Consider the following 25,397-nt stretch of genomic DNA (forward strand, 5'->3'; position numbering starts at 1 on the left):
TTTCAGTGAGGAAGAGACTCATGGGTCGAAGAAAGGCATGAAGGACTTGCAGGACCCGAAGCAGAGTTGGAAGGTCCAGGAAGCTCAGACACTGGGAGCGAACACTCATACATCATTGAGGAGGGAGGCAGGCTGGTGCAACATGCTTAAGACAATGGTAGATGCTCTGGTAGCCTCCCTGCCGAGAGCGGACACACAGGAGGTGAGAAAATAGCAGGTTTCAGGAAATGTTCATGTTCAGAAAAAGAAGGTGGCGACCGAGGTAGAGGTTCGGATCTTCTCCCGTCATCCATCTGGGTAAAGGCCTGTGGTTGAGGGTGACCAAGGTTCGACTGCATCTGTTCCACGCCTTGGGGGCCTGGAAGTCCAATAGGTTGTACGAGGCTGGCACTCCTGGTGTCAGTCATGTAGCCACATTGTTGCACGTGGGATACAACCGCAGGGACGATTGGCATACCGACAGGAGTGATGGACGCAGTACTTGGTACATCAGGCACACTCGCAGTAGGAGCAATAACAGGCACATCTTGAACTGCAGCAGTCATACCCTTCCTTTGGCTACTTGCACCCGACTGGTGCTGCAGCTGGGGGGCTGTGCCCGTCCCCTCCCTCAGGCTCATGTGGGATCCGACAACAAGAAAGCTGTCAAGCGGCTGATCCAAACCGGCCCCCAAATGCGAACCATCCAGCCCGCTATCCTGGTCGGCTATTTGTTCGGTGACTGGGCCATGGCGGATGGTATCCGTCTCCCTCTCGTAACACTCCAGGCTAGTCCAACGGCCTCGCATGTAAGGCCCTCCCGAGTCGTGATCCAGCTTGATGTTTCTGAAGAGAGAGCTGGCATAAGTCTCAGACTGTTGCATATTCGGGAGGCGCTGATGCTACGGTCAAGCAGATGGGAGAATCAACTTGTGTAAAAGGCAGGCCTTCTGGTGATCCCCCTGAAGCATAAGAAGGGCAGGCTGGACGTTCATCCGTAATAAATGGTTGGGATTCAGGAGGTAACTCTGAAGTAGAAGAATATGCAACATGATCAGACAGAGTAGACAGGTGCACCTCTGATATTGGCAGCGAGGCTGAGCAGGATCCAGGTCTCTCATGAACTGAAGCCAAACTGGCAGTAGGCTCTGGGACTGAAGACATGCACTCAGGATGTGCTACCGGAGGCTCCATGGCTGAAGGATAATCCGCTGGATGAGTCACTGTAGCTGAAAACAGGCATGCCAGAGGAAATTCTGAGGCTGAGGGCATGCAAGCTGGAGCCGTCTCGTTAGCTGAAGACAAACTTGTCAAGGTCTTTGGCTCTGACCACGTACATGGTGAAGGCTCTTGAGTGACTGGCAGACATAGCAATTGTTCATTGATTGAAGACACGTGTGTCAACGATGACTGCAGAGCCGTGGAATGGATAATCGAAGAGTCAATGGTTGTAGGAGGACATACTGAAGTCCCAGAAGTCGACAGACACATTTGTGGCTCAGGAATGGAAAGCACCTTTAGGGCGGTTGACTCCTTGGCACCAGTAACCAAAGACTGAGCTGTACCCATGTCGTCCCTCTCCTTAGTGGATGACACAGAGTCTCTTCCTTTGTAGAAGTCAAAATCAACCAGAGGAATCACCATAGTAAAGTCTCTTTAATCAGGATTTCGTCAAATGTCCATTCCTCTGTCTTAGCTTCTGAAAGTGGCATATTAACAATTAACAGTTCAGGAATCGCCTGCCGGGTCTTTGGTTCAGTATACTGTGGAATGAGTCCATCAAAACAAGAATTCTGTACTGTCTTCGACTGTTCGTTGTGACAAACATTGGCAGAAGGAGGAGCGAACACAGAGGTAGCATCGTTTTCCACATCAGCTTGAATGTCTACTTCAGTCTTAGCAGCTAGATCAAGGGCAGAACCTAAGCCTACAGTAGTGACTGATTCTGTGTATGCCACCATTGTGGATTGTGTTTGGAAATCAGAAGCATGTATGTGTTCAAGCTCGGAATTATGACAAACTGCTACACAGGAAATCTTAGGTAAAGGAGTGGCTTGTAAATCTTCAGCTAACAGCAATTCCTGACAAACGGTAGAACATTTTTCAGAACCTGTGCCCTGAATAAGTGCTGTGCTAGAAAAAGGACTTTCACTCCCAATAGATTTTACATATTGACAAGTATCATGACCTACAAAAATCTCCGCACTCAGGGACTGAACAGTATTCACTTCATCAACGGATAAAGTTTGAGGTGTATTCAGAAAAGAATGTAAGGTTTTATTCCCCTCTTGTAAAGTAATGTATTCTTGTTTTAACTCCTCAAGTTCAGCTTTTAGCATGCCCCGCCTTAACTGTACATCCCTATCAGTAGGCACAGGGGAAGGCATGGTGGCATCAGGACTGGATCCTGCCCTAGCCATCCGGATGTGCACTGATTGTACATTGTCAGTTACTGCTTGCAGGTTTTGTGATCTATACTCTCTCTTACCGACTTGGTCTGTGTTTCCCTTAAGCAGACTATTGACATCAGACCTCTTGGCATTAGGGACGACAGTAAGTACTTGTGCAGAGGAGTAAGCTGTAGACTGAGGGCTGAAAACAAGATATGCAAGGAACCCCTCCATTCTTTATGTTTGAATCATGAAACTGTTCAATCTGAGATAAAGCACAACCGGAATCATGGGGTTCAACAACAGAGGTACTAATGTGTAATAAATCTAGCAGTGTGTTGTTTTCTGCTGCTAAGGCTTGTGCAGACATAGAATCTGGATCAAAATTAAAGACAGAACTAGGATCAGGCAATGTACGATGGGCCATCCTGTGGGAGAAATACTTTGCACGTAAATACCCATTTGTGACAAGGAGTTCATTTAAGTCAGGATCAGTGATTTGGTTGTCACAGGTAAACGTAAGGGAAGCTTTCTGTACAAACTTGTTAGTGGCCTTGCTGCCTTTCTTTCTTAAACTGGCCATATTCAAACGGGAATAAGGGCTGGTCATTCTGTTAAGAAAGGAAGAAGGCAATGAATATGGCAAGGGAAATGTGCACGGAATCGCACAGTGAACAACTTTGAATCTAACAACGTGCATACAATACCCAAGACTTGTGTATACTAAAACCCAGGAGTGCAAATAGAGTGAAACAATAATACCAATATATGAAAAGGGATGTGGGGTAAGCAATTAGAACCTCCTTATGACTGAAAGGAAAGTCGGCAAACTCCTTACCCACTATGCTATTACAGATACTGACAGTGCTAAGCCCACGTAGAGGGCAAGCAAGGACAGGATCTGTGAGCTGACACTCTGGATGATACTGAATAAGGAACTTAGAAACAGTACTCACGAGGACCGGAAAGACCACTTGAATGTCAGTAAACCCACCAACCCAGTTGATAAAACAGGGACCCAGAAGGACATATAACAGCAATGGGTGGAGGATAACTAAATAGATAAGACCCAAGTCAAGGGGCAACTAGGAATAGTGATTATAGAATAGTGAGGAAAACAAAAGGCATTCACACAGGGACTAGTTACAACAGCACCCCACACCTTATAATCAATGGGAAATAAATGCAGAAGTGCAATGGAAAACATGGAATGGATCCCAATAGAAAGTAAGGATCAGGAGCAGGGAAAATGATATCACAAAAGGAAACCTTTCCCACCCATCCAAGGAGAAAAGGCAGGAAGCTAAATCTATAAAGGGAAAGACTAATGCATCAAGTTTTTCAGTAGCAAAGGACAGCATCAAAGAAACAGAGAACACAGGCAAATTGGGCAGCATCAAAGGGTAAAGCACAGAGAAAGGCTGCCTGCAGACAGAGGAAGACAGAAAGGGAAATCCAGAAAGCAGAAATCGATTAAGCACATAAATCCGAAATCCAGGGCAGAGGAACAAGAAACAGGAACTAGGAACTCGGCACAAAAGCTAGGAACAAGGAACAAGGGACCAGTCACAACAGCAACACTGCAACAATGACCAGCGCTGGACTGAAGCAAACTGAGGCTTTTAAAGCTGCTTAAGGAGCACACCCCACAGGTGTGCCGCCTGCTGCACCTGAAGCCACAGGTGTTGCCTATCCTCCACCCAACCTTGTCCTGCAAGGGAGGAGGTGAAGCAGTGAGCCAGGCATTCTGGGAAGCATAGTCATTAGATTAAAGTAGCATGCTGGCTGCCAAAAACCTGGAATGGATCCGGAAGGGAAGTAACTTGGAAAATAAGGTTTTAGCGCTCCCAATTCATCACAGCACTGTAGCATAAGGTTTGGAGGAAATGTCCAGTAGGGAATAAACCCCTAAACATGCCCCCAAGTGACGGCAACGGGAGTGAAGGGAGCGAGCCGTGACAGCACTTCACCTCAGTTGCATCATGGTGCTTAGATGTGGTCCCAAGGCAGGAAAGATATAAACCTGCGAAAACCAAAGGCATCTCTTTAGGAAAGTCCAAGGATATGTAGGCTTGGTGAAAGAATGACATGTTCCTAACAGACTCACATCAACAGGCAGGCTGCTTACAGAGAAACAAATGTTGTGGCTCTGTGTAACAGGTCGCTTCAGCTCTGAAGTGTCTGTAACCCGTCACTTGTTATGTATCATTTGTTTAGCCAATCGAGTATGTACTGGTCGGAACAAGACCACGTGAGTAAAGGTCACGTGTCTAGTCCGTCCGTCCGATTACTCCCTGCGAGCATACGTCAGTCGCAGTCAGCCTGAGATAATACATGGCCGTTATTGAGATTACAACTGGAACGTTGTTCTCTCATCAATAACATTGTAAGCGTTCAGAAAAAGATGACCGCCTTCACTGAGCAATTTGCTTGTTTAAGTGGAATTCAAAATCAACTGATCACACATTAGAAAATAAAGTAAGATGCAGGGTAGGCTACTATACCCCAGGCGATGTGGCATGAAGGCCACAACTGTAATCACGAGTGTGAGAAGTGGAAAAGAGTAACTGCCATGCAAGCATGCTTCCTGACTGGGAGATGCAACCACAGTCTGAACTCTAGTTTGGAAAAGAATAGAAGGAGTGACGTGGGGAGTTAAGAACGAGCTACTGTCCCTTTTTAATTCAGCAATTGTTCCACTCTACCTGCTCGTTCAATCCTAAATTCCGATGCATTGGTAAGGAAAATCAGACATTGTTCTTTGTTGAATAGTCTTTTGGCGTCGGCCATGCTATTATGTGACCTAACAATGTGCAGTAACACTGTCCACTTCAAAGTGTCACTGCCATGTTCCATTGAGGAGAAATGATTGACTATAGGGGCTGTTACCACTCTATTATTGATACAACTGCTTTGTTCACTGATCCTTTGTTTAACTGTGCATTCTGTCATGCCGATATAGATCTTTTGGTGCTTGTGGCCAGGGCTTAGACTCTTGGGTGCATTGCCTATGGCCTACAGACTCTGGCCAGGCACCCAAGAGTCTAGGCCCTGGCCACAAGCACTGCAACATAATACAGCCACGCATGCAAACATCTGCCGAGTTAACCCAACCCACAAACATAACACAGTGACTTGTGGCCCTACCCACTTCAGTTCACATACTATTATAGTACTTCCATATAGTACTTCCAACCAATGCACAAGCTCTTCAATACATGGCCTCTACACCCAAGACTCTATTAACTGCCCGCAACCAATACATCATAATACAGTAAACTACCCAAGAATCTGCCCAGTGGCCACAACCCAAACACATAAACCATCCACCTAAATTCCCGCCCACTTCTGTACACATAGTATTCCAACACTTCACCCAGTGGGCACACTCCTGGACTGTTGACTCCATCACCTCCAGCCATGCACCCAACACTGTAGTAGCTGGTCACAATCACCACAACATAACACACCCATGCACCTAACAATCTGTACACTGGTCACAAACCACACACATAAGCCAACAACCTGAAACACTGTCCATTTCTATAAATATAGTGGTTTATAGTGATAATACTGAATAAAAAAATCTCGAAAACAAAAATCTCGAAAACAAAAGGTCGAAAAACAAAATATCGAATTTTTTTATGACGTTCTTTTCTCGAAATGTGGGGGTTCCCCCCACAACCCCCCTTTTTTTCTATTTTTTTTATTTTAACCCTTTTTTTTAACTTACCTGACCCCAAAAACACATATAAATAAATAAATAAATAATTCATTTTTTTTTTTTTCGAGATTTTGTATTCGAGATTTTTTTCATTCGGTATTATGTTTTCGGCCTTTTGACTGACCACCAAATATAGTATTCCAATACGTACAAGCAGTCACCACACTATTCACTCCAATAAACCAGCCACCTAAGCCAATGTACACATTTCTAGACATACTATACACCCTCAACAATACAAACAGTAAGTATACCATCCATGGTATCTTTCTTCTTTGTAATCTGCACATTGCATTCTGTACATATATTTGTATATTCCATGCACCACAATCACAATGTTGATAACATGGCTATATTATGTTGCAGTGGTTGTGGCCAGGGCCTAGAATCTTGGGTGCATGGCCTCCAGCCATGTTCCTAACAATCTGCACATTTCCCACAACCCACACACATAAACCAGCTGCCAGAGGCCCTATGCACTTCTGTACACATACTATTGCAGTACTTGCAACCAATCGGCAGACTCTTGGGTGCAATAAGCCAGCCGTCTGAAGCCCTGTCCACTTCTGTAAACATATTATTGCAGTACTTGCATCCAGTGGGAAGACTCTTGGGTGCATGGCCTCCGACCATGCACCCAAGAGTCTAGGGGCTAACCACACATAACACAGCATAATACACCCTATATAAACATCCTCATATCATCTGCAATCCACTCCCCTTCCCGTGTTAAGCCTGCCTGCAGTCATCACATAAACTGCTCACCTCAGGACCTATCCTACCCTAATGAAAGCTGCCTACAGTCACCACAGAAGCTGTTCGCCTGAGGAGGTATCTGCGAACTGCCATAGTATTCGCGGACACCACGTACACACCACTGTCTTCTTCCACTTAAACAAATACATCAATTTGGGAACCCACACACATAAACCAGCTGCCAGAGGCCCTATGCACTTCTGTACACATACTATTGCAGTACTTGCAACCAATCGGCAGACTCTTGGGTGCAATAAGCCAGCCGTCTGAAGCCCTGTCCACTTCTGTAAACATATTATTGCAGTACTTGCATCCAGTGGGAAGACTCTTGGGTGCATGGCCTCCGACCATGCACCCAAGAGTCTAGGGGCTAACCACACATAACACAGCATAATACACCCTATATAAACATCCTCATATCATCTGCAATCCACTCCCCTTCCCGTGTTAAGCCTGCCTGCAGTCATCACATAAACTGCTCACCTCAGGACCTATCCTACCCTAATGAAAGCTGCCTGCAGTCACCACAGAAGCTGTTCGCCTGAGGAGGTATCTGCGAACTGCCATAGTATTCGCGGACACCACGTACACACCACTGTCTTCTTCCACTTAAACAAATACATCATATGAACCATTTTTCACACCCCCACCCTTTCCAGAGCCTCTTCTCACCACCAGATGCCTCAAAGCATTGGAGCAACTTTTGCTGCTGCACTATACTCGGATACAAAATGGCAGGTGATTCTGAAAATTATGATGCACATCACGCTTCCCTACAGCCAATCAGCGAGCGCGCCGTATGTCCGTGGTCATCACGCCTCACCTGGGCCAATCAGAGTTCTGGCCGTGGAGTGAACAGGGAAATGGGCACATGGAGCGGAGCCAGATATCACACATTTTTAATGACTGGATGGATTTTCACCAAATTTACAAAAGCACGCTTTCGGGACCAAGCCGCCGCTCCTGCCACAAATTTGGTGAAAATCAGTCCAGTGGTTTGGGCATTCAGTCTATGGAATAAATATCAATTTGGGACCCCTCCAATAACTTTGCCCCCCCCTTGACAAAACCTCACCAAACTTGCCATATATATTACAGTATATATATATTACATGGACGCGGTAGCGTCCATGTAGTTATGGTTAAGTTGGTGTTTCCATAGGAAGAGCATTTTTTGGGTGGCTTATAACTTCGCTCCCTCTGGACGAATCCTCACCAAACTTTGCAAAAAAAGTATATGGCCCACTCTGAATTCTTTTGCAAAGTTTGGTGAGGATTCGTCCGGGGGGGGAAAGTTATAGGGGGGGTCCCAAAACTTGTGTTTTTTCCTATAGACATAATGGGAAAAAACTTTGCGCATGGCCACAGGCCAAACCGCTGGATGGATTTACACCAAATTTGCAGCAGGAGTGGGGGCTTGGTCCCAAAAGCGTGTTTTTGCAAATTTGGTGTAAATCCGTCCAGTAGTTTTTTATAAAATGACCAAAACGTAAGGCAAAAAAATTAGTGATATCTGTGTTCGCTTCGCGGACGGACTTCCTGTTCGCTCCGCGTACAGGACCACGATTGGCCCATGGCCTTGCGTCATGTCCACGGACATGCAACGTGTTCGCTGATTGGACGGCGAGGGGCGTGGAGCGCGTCAGGCTTTCTGTGGCGCCCGCCATCTTGTATTCGCCGTCGACCGCGTACAGCGTCGTGAAATGTGGATACAAAATTGTATTTAGTGCCGTGTGTTGGTGTGTAAGAGTGTTTGGGGAGGGTGGGGGAGTATGAGATAGTTTCAATGTTTTGTTTTTTTATGTGCTAGACGTTTTTGTTGCGTTCGATTTGTCTGCGGAGAACACGGCTGTTCTGACATTTTATAAATAAACTACATGGTGGGGTGTTTAGAGGACGGAGTATGTGTCATTTTTGTTCGCAAGGAAGGTAAAAATGAGCTATGAACACTCGCAGTGTACTTAAATGTTCGTAAATACACAAACTGGGGGTGTCCTCAGGACGCTGTCCGTATTGTAATCTGTCTAGTTGAATGTGTTCTAAGAACACTCGCGGTGTCCCGAAATGGTTGCAATTACACAAAATGGGGGTGTTCTGAGAACGTTGTTTGTATTGTTCGTTGTCAGGGTGAAAGTGTTTTAAGACCACTCCTTTTGTCCGCTAATAGTACAATTTCCTATGGGCGTCAACCAACTTTTTGCTGCATGAAACTATTTGCTATCGAAGATAGTGCAACGAAGTATGTTAATAATAAAATAACAATATTTTCCCATTCATATAGCGCTAAGAACCGTGAGGTATCTAAGCGGTGCTTATTATTAACCACGGTGTGTGGTGCTCATTTATCGACCACGGAAGGATGAAAGGCTGAGTTTGGCCTTGCCGGGATTCGAACTTGCGTTAGCAAGCTGTGCACGGATGTCAAAGCGAGCGTTGTACTCGCTGTGCCACTTGACAGGCTACAGTGAAGTGGCACAGCGAGTAGAGCGCTTGACCGCCTATAGACCGGTTAAATTATTTCTATTAACCCACCCTGTGTCGTCTGCCTTTTTCAGAGCCCTCTAAACGACAGGGCATCAATTTGGCGGTGATAGTGCGCGGTAGAAAACATTATGCCACTTTCAACGAACAAGTTCAACTTGAGCAGTCTTTAATGCTACGCTATTGTAATTATATTTGGTATAAAATAATCTAAAGGGTTACTTACAGTACAATTGCAATTTCCATTGTCTACGAGTAGTGCATTCCCAAAATACGAGTCTGCGTGTGCGAACGATCTTTCGCATAGTGATATAATATATAAAAGTGGTTTCGTTTCAGAAATGTCATCCTTATCTTCTCTTACGTTTTAGCAACACTCCTTCAAGAGAAGTCTTTCATCACAATCTCTGTCTGTCAAGGTCAAAACACAATACAACCTTATAGTCCGCTTCGTGAGCCTCTCCGGGGCCCGAGAAAAAAATGGAAGCAGCTGACCTACTGTGAACGTAAATTCTTACTTTGCAACATTCTGTGTAAAGCCATCTGTGAGAAGTTGGTTTTTGCATGCCATGTTTGTATATTGTTTGCGTGATATTAAAAAAAGTTTGTTTAAGTGACGTTATGTTTCTAGGTACAGCCGAAAGACCCCTGAAAATCGCAAGTTATGGTAAGCTATGAAAAATAACTCGCGCCACCACCGTGCACTGCTAAGACTAACACCCAGGACATCAAAGATGACATCGCAAATGTCATTGATGAAATCCCTGATGACCTCACGTGTATGTACTTTTCATGGAATTTGTGTACTAGGGATTTTTATTATAATGTTGCGAAAAAAGTGTCAAGGATATTGCAATAAATATCATACCGTTATTAGTGCTTTGAGCGATGCATTGATATAAATAGCATTGTATTATGGGATTCTATCTAGTATACTGAGCTACTAATGGAGAAACATAGCATTGTGTGCAGAGTACAAGATGAAAGTATAATATTTGTAATGTTAATATGTTGAATAATGAAATGATAATTGTCCTGAAATGTTCGAAAATTCACAAAATGGGGGTGTTCTGAGGACGTTATTCGTATTGTGTGATTGCTTAGCTGTATGCAATGAGGGAATGGCACAGAGAGTAAAGTGGACGCCGTCCGCGGACACCGCGGCTGTTCGTGGACAGGGCGTGCTACATCCAGGTTTTTCCAGGAAATCCAACATGGAAAGAAGACTGTACGGGTCAGCCAATCAGAGGTTGTGGATTTGTGTTGAAAGAGACTGTGTGTGGTGAAGATGGCAGAAGTAGAGAAAGTCAGGGTGTTGGTGCTGGGAGATATGTTTGTGTATGGTTTACAACAGTACGCTCAATGCAGGCATGTTGCAAAGAACTTTGATGTGAAAGGAGTGGAGGTGGTGTGGAGCACTGTGCCTGATTGCAATGTACAGGGAATTGTACAAGTTTGTGAGGATATGGCCACGATGAACAGTCCGCATGTGGTAGTTTTGCACTATGGTGCTTTCCATTTGGGCAACGTCAGTGCCCCTACTTTGTTGGCTGATTTGGAACGCTTGGTTCAAGCCGTAATGAAGATCCTTCCAAATGCGAAAGTAATTTTTTCTGGATTACTACCTAGGGCAATATCGGACAATAGTTCAGTTTTTTGTCCTCAGCAAAACATTGCTAGGTGTGTCATCAATGGAGGCATGTGTGCCTTCATGCTTAGAGCTGGTATGTTCTTCTGTAATAATGAGAATATTGATGCCAGTAATGTTGTTAATTTTAAAGAAGAAGGCATTTCTTTATCTTTTACGGGAAATGCCTTTCTATTTTGGAATGTAAGGGTTGCTTTGGAGAAGGTTATGTGAAGATTTTAGGAGTAAAGTAAGAAAAAAACAAGAAAAAAAAACAAAATAACAGGTGTCTGTCAAGCATCTGTAAAAAAAAACAAAAAAAAACGGCTCTTTCCAGATCCAACTTCAAAGGGGAAATGGGGCACACTATATAAATTTACATTCACCACGCTCAGATTTTCGATATGTCCGCGGACATGGCGGTAGTCCGTGGACATGAAAATCACTACGAGGGGGTTAGTATGTTCTATGTTACATGTATATGAAGTCAGGGATATTATGGTTAAGTTGTGCTACTAAAAACCTATGAAATTCAGTGAAAAAACATTGTTAAAGGGACGTTATGGTTAAGTTGCGCTACTAAAAACCTATGAAATTCAGTAACAAAAACTTTGTTAAAGGGATGTTATGGTTAAGTTGCGCTACTAAAAACCTATGAAATTCAGTGAAAAAACGTTGTTAAAGGGACGTTATGGTTCAAAGTAAAACCGAAAAACCCCTGAAATTCGGCAGTTATGGTAACATAAGCAACCATAACTCGCGCCACCGTGCACTGCTAACACTAACAGCCAGGACATCAAAGATGACATCACAAATGTCATTGATGACATCACTGATGACATCACATGGCTGGCTCTCCCTTTTTATCCTTTACTGACATATCAAAGCCGCATTGTTTTCTTCAGTAACAGTCAGGAAGTAAAAATTGAAAAGGTACTATATTTGTAGACTTAGGGTCAAGTCACATCATATGAAACATATACATAGCGGAAGACACAGGCTTGAAAGAGAGCAATCCTTTCTGTGCATGAAGATAATCATTAGGGTTATCAGCATTTTCTCATAGTTTTATTTTTATTACTCTACCTTCCCTGTATATGCTCATATTTGTATACATTATACTCACTCTCCTTTCCTTTGGGTGCAGTCACATCATGTGATACACATACATATGGTAAGTAGCAGCTTTGAAACAGAGCAATAGTTTCTCTGCATAAAGACAATCAGTTAGGTTATGAACTCTTTCTGCTACTAGTTCTGCTTTTTTGTTTACTTCACTGTCCCTGTATATACTCATATTTGTATGTGTTGTTGTCTCTTTGTGTTTTGTCTGTAATAATTATGTATTAAGTGGGTTTTATTATCTACTTATTACATGTTTCACAGTACGCAAAACTCTAATAAGAAAGCAGTAATCATTTCAGTATTCAACATGGCAAGATTATGAATATGGCACCTTCATCATGTATGCTGCACACACTGCCTATGTTTCTGCATGAGTAGCTTAGTATACTGGATAGAACTTCATAATAGAATGCTATTTATATCAATGCATTGCTTAACGCACTAATTAGCTCATGATATTTATCCCAACGATCCTTGACAGTTTTTGGTCAGCATTATAAGAATCCCTTGTACAGAGTTTTTATGAAAAGTAAATGCACATGTGATGTCATCAATGACATTTGTGATGTCATCTTTGATGTCCTGGGTGTTAGTGTTAGCAGTGCACGGTGGCGCGAGTTATGGTTGCTTATGTTACCATAACTGCCGAATTTCAGGGGTTTTTCGGTTTTACTTTGAACCATAACGTCCCTTTAACAAAGTTTTTTCACTGAATTTCATAGGTTTTTAGTAGCGCAACTTAACCATAACGTCAACAAAAAAAAAAGTATATGGCCCACTCTGTGTTCATTTGCAAAGTTTGGTGAGGTTTGGTCCAGGGGGGGCAAAGTTATAGAGGGGGGGGCCCAAAACTTCTTTTTTTCCCATAGACATAATGGGAAAAAACTTTGCTCACGCCTACTGCCCAAACCGCTGGACAGATGTACACCAAATTTATGGCAGGAGTGGCGGCTTGGTCCCGAAAGCGTGCTTTTTTTATTTGGTGTAAATCCGTCCAGTAGTTTTTTTTAAATGTCAAAAATGTAAGTGAAAATAATTAGTGATATCTGTGTCCGCTTTGCGGACACACTTCCCTGTTCGCTCCGCGGCAGGGCAAGGATTGGGCAAGCGGCTTGCGTGATGTCCGCGGACATGTGACGTGCTCTCCTATTGGCTGCGGTGAAGCATGCAGTGCATCGTATTTTGAAAGAGGCCCGCCATCTTTGTTTATCGTTTGCATGAGAGCCGAGGAGCGGGATCTGCCACCTGCATAGTAAGCTCATGCCCCGTGTCTTCCTCCCGTTCCCCCTCTCCGCTCATGCCCGTGTCTTCCTCCCATTCCCCCACCCTCTGCTCATGCTCCGTGTCTCCCGTCTGTCCCCCCAACCCCCGTTCATGCCCTGTGTCTCCCTCCTGCCTCCCCCACCCCCACTAATGCCCCGTGTCTCTCTTCTTTTCCTCCACCCCCCACTCACGCCATCGCCGCACGGTGGCCTTCTGAGGGCCGAGGAGCGGGATCTGCCACCTGCACAGTAAGCTCATGCCCGTGTCTTCCTCCAGTTCCCCCCACGCCCCGCTCATGCCCCAGGTCTCCCTCCTTTGCCCCCCACCCCCCACTCATGCCCCGTGTCTCCCTCCCGTTCCCCCTACCCCCGCTCATGCCCCGTGTCTCCCTCCTTTACCCCCCCACTGCCCGCTCATGCCCTGTGTCTCCCTCCTGTTCCCCCCACCCCCACCCCATGTCTCACCTGTTCCCCCCACCCCCCGCTCATGCCCCATGTCGCCCTCCCATTCCCCCCACCCCCCGCTCATGCCCCATGTCTCCCTCCTGTTCCCCCCACCCCCCGTTTATGCCCTGTGTCTCCCCTGTTCCCCCCACCCCCGCTCATGCCCCGTGTCTCTCCTGTTCCCCCCACCCCCTGCGTCTCCCTCCTGTTCCCCCTCACCCAGTTTTCTAAGGTATTTAGTCGAACTGTGGCTTGTTCACACATCTGTAGTGTCATACTATGCACATCCAGTTTGTCTGTGGGATAAATTTAAACTATTGGTTGCATTTCTTTTTTCAACATTGTTTCATTGAATTGAATTGTGCACAGCTTGTAAGAGTTGGCATCAAGGACATACAGTTTACATTTTTGTGTGCTAATTGTTCCATGACATCAGTAGCACATGAGTTATGCCCATACAGTGCATGGATGTGTCTGGTATTTAATATAGATTGTGCTTCATTAGATAGTACACCAATTCTAACACTTTTCAAAATGTTGGCATAGGTGACGTCTGCAGAATGACACATGTTCTCAGTTAATTCTTTGTATTGGAAATGTTGGCAAAGATTTACATTTCCTATGCTGCCAAGAGTTTTACGGCATAGTTGGTGCCCAAATAGGTTCATCTTTCACTGGTGTTAATTGAAGAAGATCTTTGAAAACAATAATGAGTTTTCCTCCAAAGAGTTCTTTATAGTGCGTTTTGAGGACCTCTTGTAATCTGAGGTGAATCAAAGCCAACAATAGGTTGGACACCATGCTCACCTCATTTATTATGAGCATTTTATTTATTATTTCAAAACTACGTAGTTACATTGCAGCTTCTGGTGAAAGTTTGTAGTAGTCTAATTTGTTTTGTTGTTCTAGTGGAAGGAGTAGCAATTGGTGATAAGTGACCCTGCCTATGTGTAGGCAGCTAAACCTGTGGGTGCAGTTACAACAGCTGACAGTTGCTATGCGTGGCTGTCCAAGTGGTTCTAGGCTTCCTGTTAGAGAAGGATGACTGCTGTCAGGAGTGTCTATATTTAGTTGTGCCTGGAGTTCTTCCTCTTGTTGCTATTCATTGTCTAACATGGTTTTGTACTGCATAAAAATGTATATCTGTTATAGTGCTTTCATTTGATTTGAAAGCATCTTCATAGGAGACATGGGTATCTAATAAATCTTCTTCTTTTCTCCATGTAATACAGTTCTTTATGTTAAGGAGTTTTTAATGACAATTTCATATGATTAATTAGGCTGCGTTTGCTAAGTTTCACTAGTCTGCCTTCACAGTTTTCGACTCTGTATCTACCTTTCTACTCATGTGGTTTAATATTATTTTTGTATGTGAAATTTTGGGTTACGTGGTATAGACACATGGTTTCCAAAGTGGTACTCCTGTTTGGGTAGTATGTGTCTCGTAAATTGTTTTTCAAAATGTCTTGGCTGTTGGGATCATTTTTGGCTGACTCTTTTTCTTGATTTAGCACGACAAAGGCTTAGCCATACTATGTTTTCAGATTTCCCGTACTAGGCAGTGCCGGTTAAACGGTCTGCGGCTTCGTAGCAGCCACATTCTCTATGGGAGAGCATTTTTATGCCAAAGCTGTACAATTTCTGTGACAGTGTTTTGTCGGATGATATGTCGTCCCAGAGCTCTTTCAGCTCTGTTTTCTCTGCTTTGGTTAAGTAGGCTGTGACCTATCATGCAACTGCAGTGGAATTGTCCGCAATGTATTGCACATCTATATTTACATTCCATAGGAGGGCAATTATTGCATTGCAATCATTGATGTACTTTGATCCTTTATGCAGTATGTGTTCTTAGGTGATTTTCTTTTGACACTATGTCTAACTGAAGATATGAAGTTGTTCACTTGTCCTGTTGTTGAAACTGGTCCAGGGAAACCAAAGTGGCATTTGGTGTAGTATTTCCCTTTGTTTTAATGTTTGCGCCGACAATACTTACCACACATGTGTCTTTGAAATTTTAAAATTTGTGCATGTAGGTCACTATGTGTAGATTGTGAAGGGATTTCACAAATGACATATTTATGAATGAAGTGCAAAACGGTGGCATCACTGTCCTGACCAAATTTAGAAGCATCTTTAATCAACAAACGCATGTGGATGTGTGGTGCTCCTGTGGCTTGGTATTCTTTTCTCCAAATGAAGTGTTGCACTTTTCAGAGTGGTGGAACTGTTTTATTACAAATGAAGTGTAGCAATAAAGCGATGATGGAAATATCTTGATACCTTTACAGGATCAAGAGAGCAGAGTTCTCCTGGTGTCTTTATGTCTATATTTGTTTTGTTTTTCTTTGCTATGCATAGCAAATCGTGCAAATCTTCCCATGCATACTCTACACAACTTAATGCCATAAACCATGTGGGTGGGCCAGGTTTCTTATCATACAGGGTACTTCTGCCTGTCATCCGAACCAGTATTCTTTTGTATCACGCATGTTTGCTAAAAGATTTGTAATGCTTGACTGTAAAACTTCATCTTTTTCTTCCACCTTTTGTAGTAATTGCATAGCAGACATATTTTGAAAATGTATACCTGATTTCAATGTGTGTGCAACTCCGTAGCATAGAGTTGCTATTTCACTTTCAAAGAGAAGGTGGAATATGTATTCCACGTTTTGTCTGAATCTGGGGTCTTCCGAATACATTTGTAAAGAGCAGTATTCTGATGCTGTTATTTTTGTGGGTCTTTCATTGTACCTTCCTGCTTTTCCAGTAGGAAAGAGTAGAGGAAAGGCTTGTGCTTCTACACTTTTTTCCCATATGCTGATTGGAGATCCTTTGGCTTGCTGCATTTGGTAAGTTTCCAGTGCTTCATCTACAGTGCAATGGGTGAATTGTATAATGATCTAAAATATTGGATGCTGTAGTAGGATCTAGAAGTTGAAATTGGGCAGTTCCTGAAGAGTCTTGAATTATTTTGGTGATTTCCCTTAGGTTTTCTTCAATTTTTATTTCTTTCTAGTGTTCATTGTTGTCTTTTAGATATTGCAGGGCTTCTCTAAATTTATGTAAGTCCATTAGTTCCTGCCTTTTTTTTTGTCTTTTGTTGGTACGCCATTCACTAGGATAATCAAAGATTGATCTATTGGCCGTTGCACTCCCAGAGTGTCTACATTTTCTTTGAGATATAATGGCAAATAAACTACATTCCCACAAATGCCTTTTAGTAATTCAGAGGGAAGTAGTTTTGATGTTTTTGGTTGAAGGCGTATTATTGCTTGAAATGGGTGCACTGTTTGAATTATAATGCTGTCATACAAGTTAAGTAGTTGCAGTGGTTTTGGCAGTGAGAATATTTCCAAGTTATTAGTTATAGCACGTGAAGGTATTTGGTTGTTGTCAAGTTTCGCAGTGCAGTATCTGTAAAGTATTGAGGTGTTAGTAATTTCGTATTTGTTTTCTGCTATAAGATAGAGAGCTAATTGGAACCACTTGGATTCTTCATTGTCTTCTATTTTGTACATTATGTCCACAGTTTTTGTGCTATTTTTATTAAAAAAGTCCTGCGGCAACACACACACACACACATGGTTTGGTACTTCAGCAGATGTGCTTTTAAACTTTAGTATTTTACTTGCTACTATGTTCTAAAGATATTGAATTTTGTAAGCAGGTTTCACTTCCAAAATATTTTCTTTGGATGTGCTCTATTTCTTCGGAAAGTTGTCTGGCTGTACCATGTAGAAGAATGTTATTTAAATTGGCCATTGCTAAAGCAGGACTTTCGGCATAGTACAGTTTATGAACAAGATTTCTTCCAGTTGAATGGTGTGTTCCTAACATTTTTCTATGATGGAAGGTGCTTTTGCAAGTAGGTCCAGAAATGCAGGCTAATGAATGTTCTCGTAGCACTGTGTATTTGCGCACTTAACAAGAGTCCATAGTTTGCAATAGTTTTATTTTTAATTTGTCTTTGCCTTTCACATACTGATTGAAGAACTGGCATAAAGATGAGAAAGTGAAAGATTTTTTCCGTACGTTAAACATTTTTTTTTTTTTTTAAAATAGATTTTTATTGATTTTTCAACACAAACAACGATACAAACCAAACAGCAGTGCAATAAACAATATTCCAATAAACATTTAACCATTAGTGCGCACTACTCCCCTGATCCCTCCCCCCTCGCGAGCCATTTTCCATGTCTTGTTCCGCTTCTGTTGCACATGAGCGAGCATCGTCATCATCTGGATCTCCCAAAACCCCTGTCCCGAATATGCAGGATATCAATGTCTTCCATGCCATCAAAGAGCCCAGTTCCTCCTCCCAAGACATACAACTCGCCTCTTGCCACACCGCTGTCTCAGCCTCCGCCCATTTCTGTAGGTCATTCCACCACACCTCAACCCGTGGCTTGCTACATTTTTTCCAGCCCATGGCTATTCGTCGTTTGGCCAGCACATACGCTAAGTCTTTCAGTTTGCTTACATGTTTCTGCTGCCGAGGTCTGGGAAACCCACCCAGAAGGCATGCCCAGGCGGTGTCTATGGCAAACGTGACCCCTCTCTCTCTCAGCTTGCGCGCCGCCTCCCTCCAGAACCCCTCAATCACTGGGCACGCCCAAAACATATGCGTCATGTCCGCATTTTCTTCGTCGCATTTGGGGCACGCCTGTCTGCCTGCATTCCGAAATTTGGATATCCTCAGAGGGGTCATGTACGCTCTGTGCGTGACGTACAGTTGTATTTGCTGCAGTCTGGCATTTCGAGACACTTTCCTGTGGTACCCCAAAGCCCGTTCCCACATCCCATCTCCCATTTCGATCCCCACCTCACTCTCCCATTCCAATCGTAGGCATGTCAGTTCCTTCCCAACTTTCGACATCACCATCTCATACAGCCTAGAAATTTCATGTCCCCCTTCCGTTGTATCATATATCCCCGCCATCGTAACCTCCGATTCGTCTGCCATGATATTCTCAGGCCACAGTTCCCGAATTTTCTTCCCCAATCTGTGGTATGTAACATATTGGCCTTCATGCAATCCAATCTCCTCGCTAAGTTCCACAAACCCCTTAATAGCACCCTCCTGCCACACATCGCCCAATGTCACCAACCCCACCGATTCCCAGTAGGTCCTAATAATCTCCCTCAGCTGTCCATCCACCCCCGCCAGGGCAACCAGTGGAATTTGCGGAGAACACGGAAGTGGGTCACCCATCATTGTACATGCCCGTCTCCACACCTTCCACCCCAGCTTCACCATCGCCGGGTACCTTCTCGTGACAGCTTCGGGCAACCAAATGACCTCCTTTAAGAAAAATGGGGCACAATCTTGCCCGAATAGTCTGAGTTCTGGGGTCTCTTCGTCGGACAGCCATTTAGACACAAACTGTAGTTGGCTCGCTATGTAATACGCCTCAAAGTTTGGGAGTTTGACTCCCCCCTTTTCATGAAAGTTCTGTAACTTCCAGAGCGCTACTCTGTTACGAGTACCATGCCACAGAAACTCTCTGCAAACCCCATTTATTTTAGTGAAAAAACCCTTAGGGATCATGTATGGGATGTTGCTAAAGTAATGTAGCAGCCTAGGCAGAACTACCATCTTGATCATCGCCCCACGCCCCATCATCGCTAGGGGCAACTTCTGCCAAAAGCTCATACATGCGCGTATCTTCTCAACAGCCATCTCTGTGTTGCGCTTGTATTCTTCCTCCACCGTGTGGTAGATATCTATTCCCAGGTAACGGAATGTATTGACTGACCAGGGCACCTGGAGCACCGGCAGCCGCTCCGTGGGAACACCCCTATAGCAGCCCAACGGGAAAATGTACGATTTCTGGGGGTTGACCGCTATGCCCGATAACCTCGCATATCTCCCCATCACGTCCAGGATATATTGTAAATTCTCCTCCGGATGACTCAAGTACAATAACAGGTCATCCGCATACAGGGATATCAGATGGTTTTCTCCCCCCACCTCAATGCCCACGATATCATACTGCTGCCGCAAGTACAGTGCCAGAGGCTCCAGGGCCAAGATATACAACATCGGGGACCAAGGACACCCCTGTCTAGTGCCTCTACTAAGCTGCCATCTCTCGGATATAATCATGCCCGTCCGAACTCTAGCCAGCGGAGCGCTGTACAGCAGCTCCGCCCATCTAATATATCCTGGTCCCAGTCCGTATTCTCTCAAGGCCGCCAGCAGCCACTTCCAATTAACCGAGTCGAAGGCTTTAACAGCGTCCAACGACACTATCGCCATTTCCCCATCACTGTTAGATCCCATTTCAATCACCCGGTGGAGTCGTCTATGGTTTTGGGCAATGTTTCTCCCCGGGACATATCCCGTTTGGTCCGGGTGTACCAGTTTGCCTATCACCCTCCGCAGTCTGTTGGCCAGGACAGCCGTTAGTATTTTGCTGTCCTGATTCAGCATAGATATTGGTCTGTACGACCCACAACTATGCCCGGGTTTATTAGGCTTAGGGAGCGGTATAATAATCGCTTCCCTGAGCGATTCCGGCAACCTCCCCTTCTCGAACGCCTCATTAAGCATATCAAGCATCGGGGGGAGTACTTCCGCTCCAAAAGTTTTATAAAATTCACTGGGCAGGCCGTCCGTTCCTGGGGTCTTGCTAGTGGGTAGCTGCCGGACGACCGCCTCCAACTCCCCTAGTGTTATTGGGGCATCTAGTTCCTCTCTCTCCTCCGTGCTCATCCTGGGCAGCCCGATATCTTGCAGGGTCTCCAACATTTCCTCCCGGTCGCCGCCACCCGGATCCCCATACAATGCTTTATAGTAATTTACGAATTCCTCATTGACACCCTCCTGGGTATCTATCTGCTCCCCATCCTCTCTAATTATTGTCCTAATCGGGGGCCTCGGGGTTTCTCTTTTATATAACCATGCCAAAAGACGACCCGTTTTATCTCCTCCAGCATGTTGCCTTTCAATATACTTTTTGTAATTTAGATTACAGAGCCTCCCCCAATGTTCTGTACACTGCTGCTGCAGTTTAAGCACCAGTTCGTTATCTATATGCTCGCTCTTCAGCACCTTTTCCAGCTCTCTCTCTGCCTTCTGTAAATCGACCAGGGCCCCATTCTGCAAACCTTTCGATTTAGCAATCGCCACCCCTCGTACCACAACCTTAAAGGCCTCCCACAGAGTTCCCGCCGAGTCAACGCTACCAGTGTTGGTATCGAAATAGCTAACTATTTCCTCCCGCATGTCTTCCCTAAAAGCCTGGTCTTTAAGCGCCTCTGCGCGCAGGCGCCACGTCGGGATCCGCGCTCTGGGGCGGCCATATTGCCATCCCACCACCATAGGCGAGTGGTCCGAGAGGACCCTCGCTCTATATTCCGCACTAGACACATCCCCCAAGACGTCCGACGTGGCAAAAATATAGTCTAGCCTAGTGTGCAACCGCTGCGGGGCCGAGTAATGCGAGTACTGTCTCTCATTGGGGTGCTTGGTCCTCCACACGTCATCGAGCTCAAAGTCCCGCAGCAGCGTCCGCAGCACCCGGGCTGCCGGGGCGGGCCTAATCACCTTATCGTCGGATCTGTCCATCCCCGGGTCCAACACACAGTTAAAATCCCCTCCCCAGAACACCGCACCCCCCACACACCAACTCAAGTTGGTACTCATGGTCCGGAAGTACTCTGCCGTGCCCTGGTTCGGGGCATACGTGTTCACTACACACATCTCTCTGTTCTCGACTACCCCTCTCACCATAGCCAGACGCCCCTCAGTATCCACACGTTCCTGCTGCAGTTGAAACGGGACATGCGGCGCCACCCAGATCAGCACGCCTCTAGCATAAGCTGAGTACGCGGATCCTACCACCGTTCCACCCCACTTTTTCTTCACCAGCTCTAATTTGTCTCGGGTCAAATGCGTCTCTTGCAGTAATGCGACGTCTATCTTTTGTCGCCTCAAGTACAACATAACTTTGTTCCGTTTAAGATAGCTATTGAGGCCCCTGACGTTCCATGTTAACAATTTTAGCTCCCCCATGATGTACTGATATCTTGCACTCTCCCCCCCGACCATCCCTGCTCGTTCATGCTATCCAGAAGTCTCATCCAAAATCTTCCCTCAGGGCTCGCGATCCCATTCAAACCTCCCAACACTATGTACACCCCAACTGCCCCCACACCCCCCATTCCCTCTGCCCATCCCCTCCCCCCCAACTCCCTCCCCAACTGTTGCCCAGCTCCATCCCGGGAACTCAGGCCCCCCCACATCTAGTTCCGGCTGTTACACACAGAGCCCAGTAGGGTAAAGTCGCCCTAGCGGCCACTTAACTAAGAAATACTAAACGGGGGTGAATGGACCAGCCCCGAAAGGCTCCCATGTACGACAACAATTACAGTGCAAACAGTGCATTTAACATCCAGTTCCAGGCCCGACCTCCCCAGGCCATAGCAATAACTATAGTCAAGTCCCATAGTCTCCGGCAACACCCTCTCTCGTCGTAGAGCACTTATCTCTCATTGCCACCTTCATCCGCCCGGACCTCCGACTCCTGGGGGCTGCCCTGCATGTCCAGCCAACCCATGGCTTCCTCCGGTGACTCAAAAAACAGGGATCTATTATTGTGGATCACCTTTAATTTGGCCGGGTAGAGGAGCATATATTTCTTCCCTGCCTCTCTCAATCTTCTCTTGACCGCCCCGAAGTTCATCCGACTCCTCTGCACCATCATGGTGTAGTCTGGGTAGGCCGTTATAGTGGCCTCCCCCCTTTTGATGGTTCCTCCTTTACGAAAATGCTCTAAAATCCTTTCCCGGTCACGGTAGTTGAGGATTTTGGCTATCATTGGCCTGGGCGGACCGCCCGGTGGAGGCCTCCTAGCCAATGCTCTATGTGCTCGCTCCACCGCAAAACCCTGCGACAGTGCACCCCCGGTGATCTCTTGGAGCAACATATTTTCAATGAAGTCCGTGGGGTTATGACCCTCCAATCCTTCCGGGATGCCCACAACACGGATATTGTTCCTTCGGGCGCGCCCCTCCGCTTCTTCGGCCCTGTTCTCCAAGTTGCGTACTTTCTGTTCCAAAATATGCAGGTCGGCCTTGTGTGAGGCACAATCTGCCGTGTTGGCGCTGCCCTCCTTTTCCAGACTCTCTGTGCGCTCCGATAGGGCCTTCACATCCTGTCGAAGTAGGTTCACCTCCTCCCGAACTTCTCCGACTTTGAGGTCGAGCGCTGTTTTCAGGTCCGCCACCACCATTTCAAGCTTGGCCTCCCAAGCGCTTTTCAAGTCCGCTTTCAGTTCAGCGAGAGCAGCTAGCACGTCCTGATTTGGGCTAGCCGCGGCCATGGGTGGCTTCTCCTTGGTCCGAGCACTCTCTGGGCCCGTCGGTGTCTTGGTAAACTCGTCCAATGTGGGCTGTTTTGCTCTCTGCCTGACGGCCTTATTCACCATTCCACAGCTGCTGTAAGCCGTGGGCCCGTACACGCGACCCCGTCGTAGGATCAGCCACTATCCGAGTGTCCCCCAAAGGTCAGGGCCAAAGCACGTAGTCCGTTGCACCAGTCAGCTCAGGCGGGTCCTAGTGCCGACCGCCGACCGTCGCCGACCGTTTCCCAGGCCCGCGTTAGGTCATCGGTGCCCACAGAGACGCGCTGACGCTCTCCCAAAGGCTTATCTGTATCTCCACGGCCTGCACCGCCCACGTCGCCGCCGATCACCGCGAGGGTGTTCCTTTCAAAGCGTTTGTGTCCCCTCCATTGTCCGGTGTGGCCGCCATTTTCACTCCGTCCGGTCCGCGACTCCAGGAACTTCGATGGCATTTATCTACCGTTGCCGGGCTTGTGGAGGTTTCAGCTCTTCCATAGTTGTGCAGCTCATATTCATGGACAGGTACTCTCGTTTCTGGCCTGCGGGAGTTAGTGCCAATGCACTATTGCACAGGATGAATGTAGGATCTCCGGGAGCTCTCCCAAGAGCGCGTCCTCTCACATGGCTTCCAAGCCACGCCCTCCGTACGTTAAACATTGATGTGTACGGCCATTTGTAGACTGGACGTATTGGGTCAGTGGAATGGAGAGCTGATGCTAATTTTGTTGGTGTTATTTTTGTGAGCAGCATTTCTTGTTCCATGATGGTATTTATTAACCCTTTCATACCCTCGTCCACTGCTATGCATGGCGATCAGGTTTGTTTGCTTTTGTTTGTATGCTTCTTCATTGAAATATGGTTCTGTGCTGGTGGTGTGACTCCACTCACCTGCACATATGATTTGTCCCCTGTTTTTATGAGGTTCTGAAGGACTCTGTGGCAGATTTTCTTTGTAAATAAATTATTTTAGGATGCTTGCTTGTGGCTACATCAAGATTTATAGGTGCAGTGTTAGCACTAGTGGTAGCTGCAGTCTTTTGTTAATACTTTTCTGTTTAGTTTTACATTTTGAAAGAGGAGTCAAAGTTTCTTTCCTGCAAGCTGCTTTAGTTTTGCTTAGCGACCATATTAGCTGTTTTGTTTGAACTTTTTGTATAAATTCTGCTCAAGGAGGATGCTTATTTTGTACACTTTTATTTTGATTTGCTCTATTTCTGCCTTGCTTTCTATGGAGTTGCTTTTTGGTAGGCATTCTTTGGTGTTTGTTGGAGAAAAAAGAAAGTGTGGGTTGGGACGTTGTGCAATATATGTGTGCATTGTGCATGAGTGTCTGAGTATGATGATAGGCATGTATGTAGAGGTGTGTGATTGTGGAATGGGCTGTTGCTTCAGGTTGGGAAGGCTATTCTCGTGTCTGTGTGTTACTATACTGGTGTTCAGATGACAATACAAAGTGTGCACCTGCTGAGGTGCAATCAGTAATACTGAATCTAATGCTGTATGGTTGATACAATTGTTTGTTCTACAATACAAGAATACTACAGTGTTTGAGTAACAGTTAGAACGCTACAACAGTATTGCACTTACTTTATGGATGCAAAGAGTAGGTTTCCTCTGGGTTCTGTCTTGTACTTCAGACGCTATGGCTTTCAAGCGTGCGGTCTTCACTGCAATTGTGAAAGAAGGAAGTAGTACATATGTGTGTTAGACTAACACCTATAAAAAATGCTACGCCAAATATGTGCACAATGTAGATCACATAATGGATGACTTTTTCTGGTGGCATAATTTGAACTCAGTTCACATGAAGTGCTTAATAGCAATGTACAATGTTTGTTAGTGACTGAGAGGCGATTGGATATTTCAATTTGATTTGACTGAATTATTTCTTTGTACAATAGGAACAGGTGTGTTTTAGTATCTAATGAATTGTATTTAATTTCATTTCATTTTAGTATGTATTATACGTTTTAAGTAAGTCATTTGATTATCAGGTTGCTTGATTATGTAAATTATTCTTTTATTTTATTTTGTTTTTTCAGAATTTTGTATAGATATTATGTGAAAAGTTTATTTATAAACTGTAACACATTAATAATAAATAAAAAAACATATGTGTGTTAATGGCACAGTAATTTCACTTGAAGAATAGATTAGTTACATTTGCAGAAGGATTTATTTCCAGGAAGAGGTACTGTTTGTGTTAAATTGCATAGCTTTGTATATGAATGGGGATTTTGGAGCATCAGCATCATCAGGGGT

This window comes from Ambystoma mexicanum, chromosome 9, assembly GCF_040938575.1.
Source record: "Ambystoma mexicanum isolate Mex_15411 chromosome 9, UKY_AmexF1_1, whole genome shotgun sequence".
NCBI lineage: Eukaryota > Metazoa > Chordata > Amphibia > Caudata > Ambystomatidae > Ambystoma > Ambystoma mexicanum.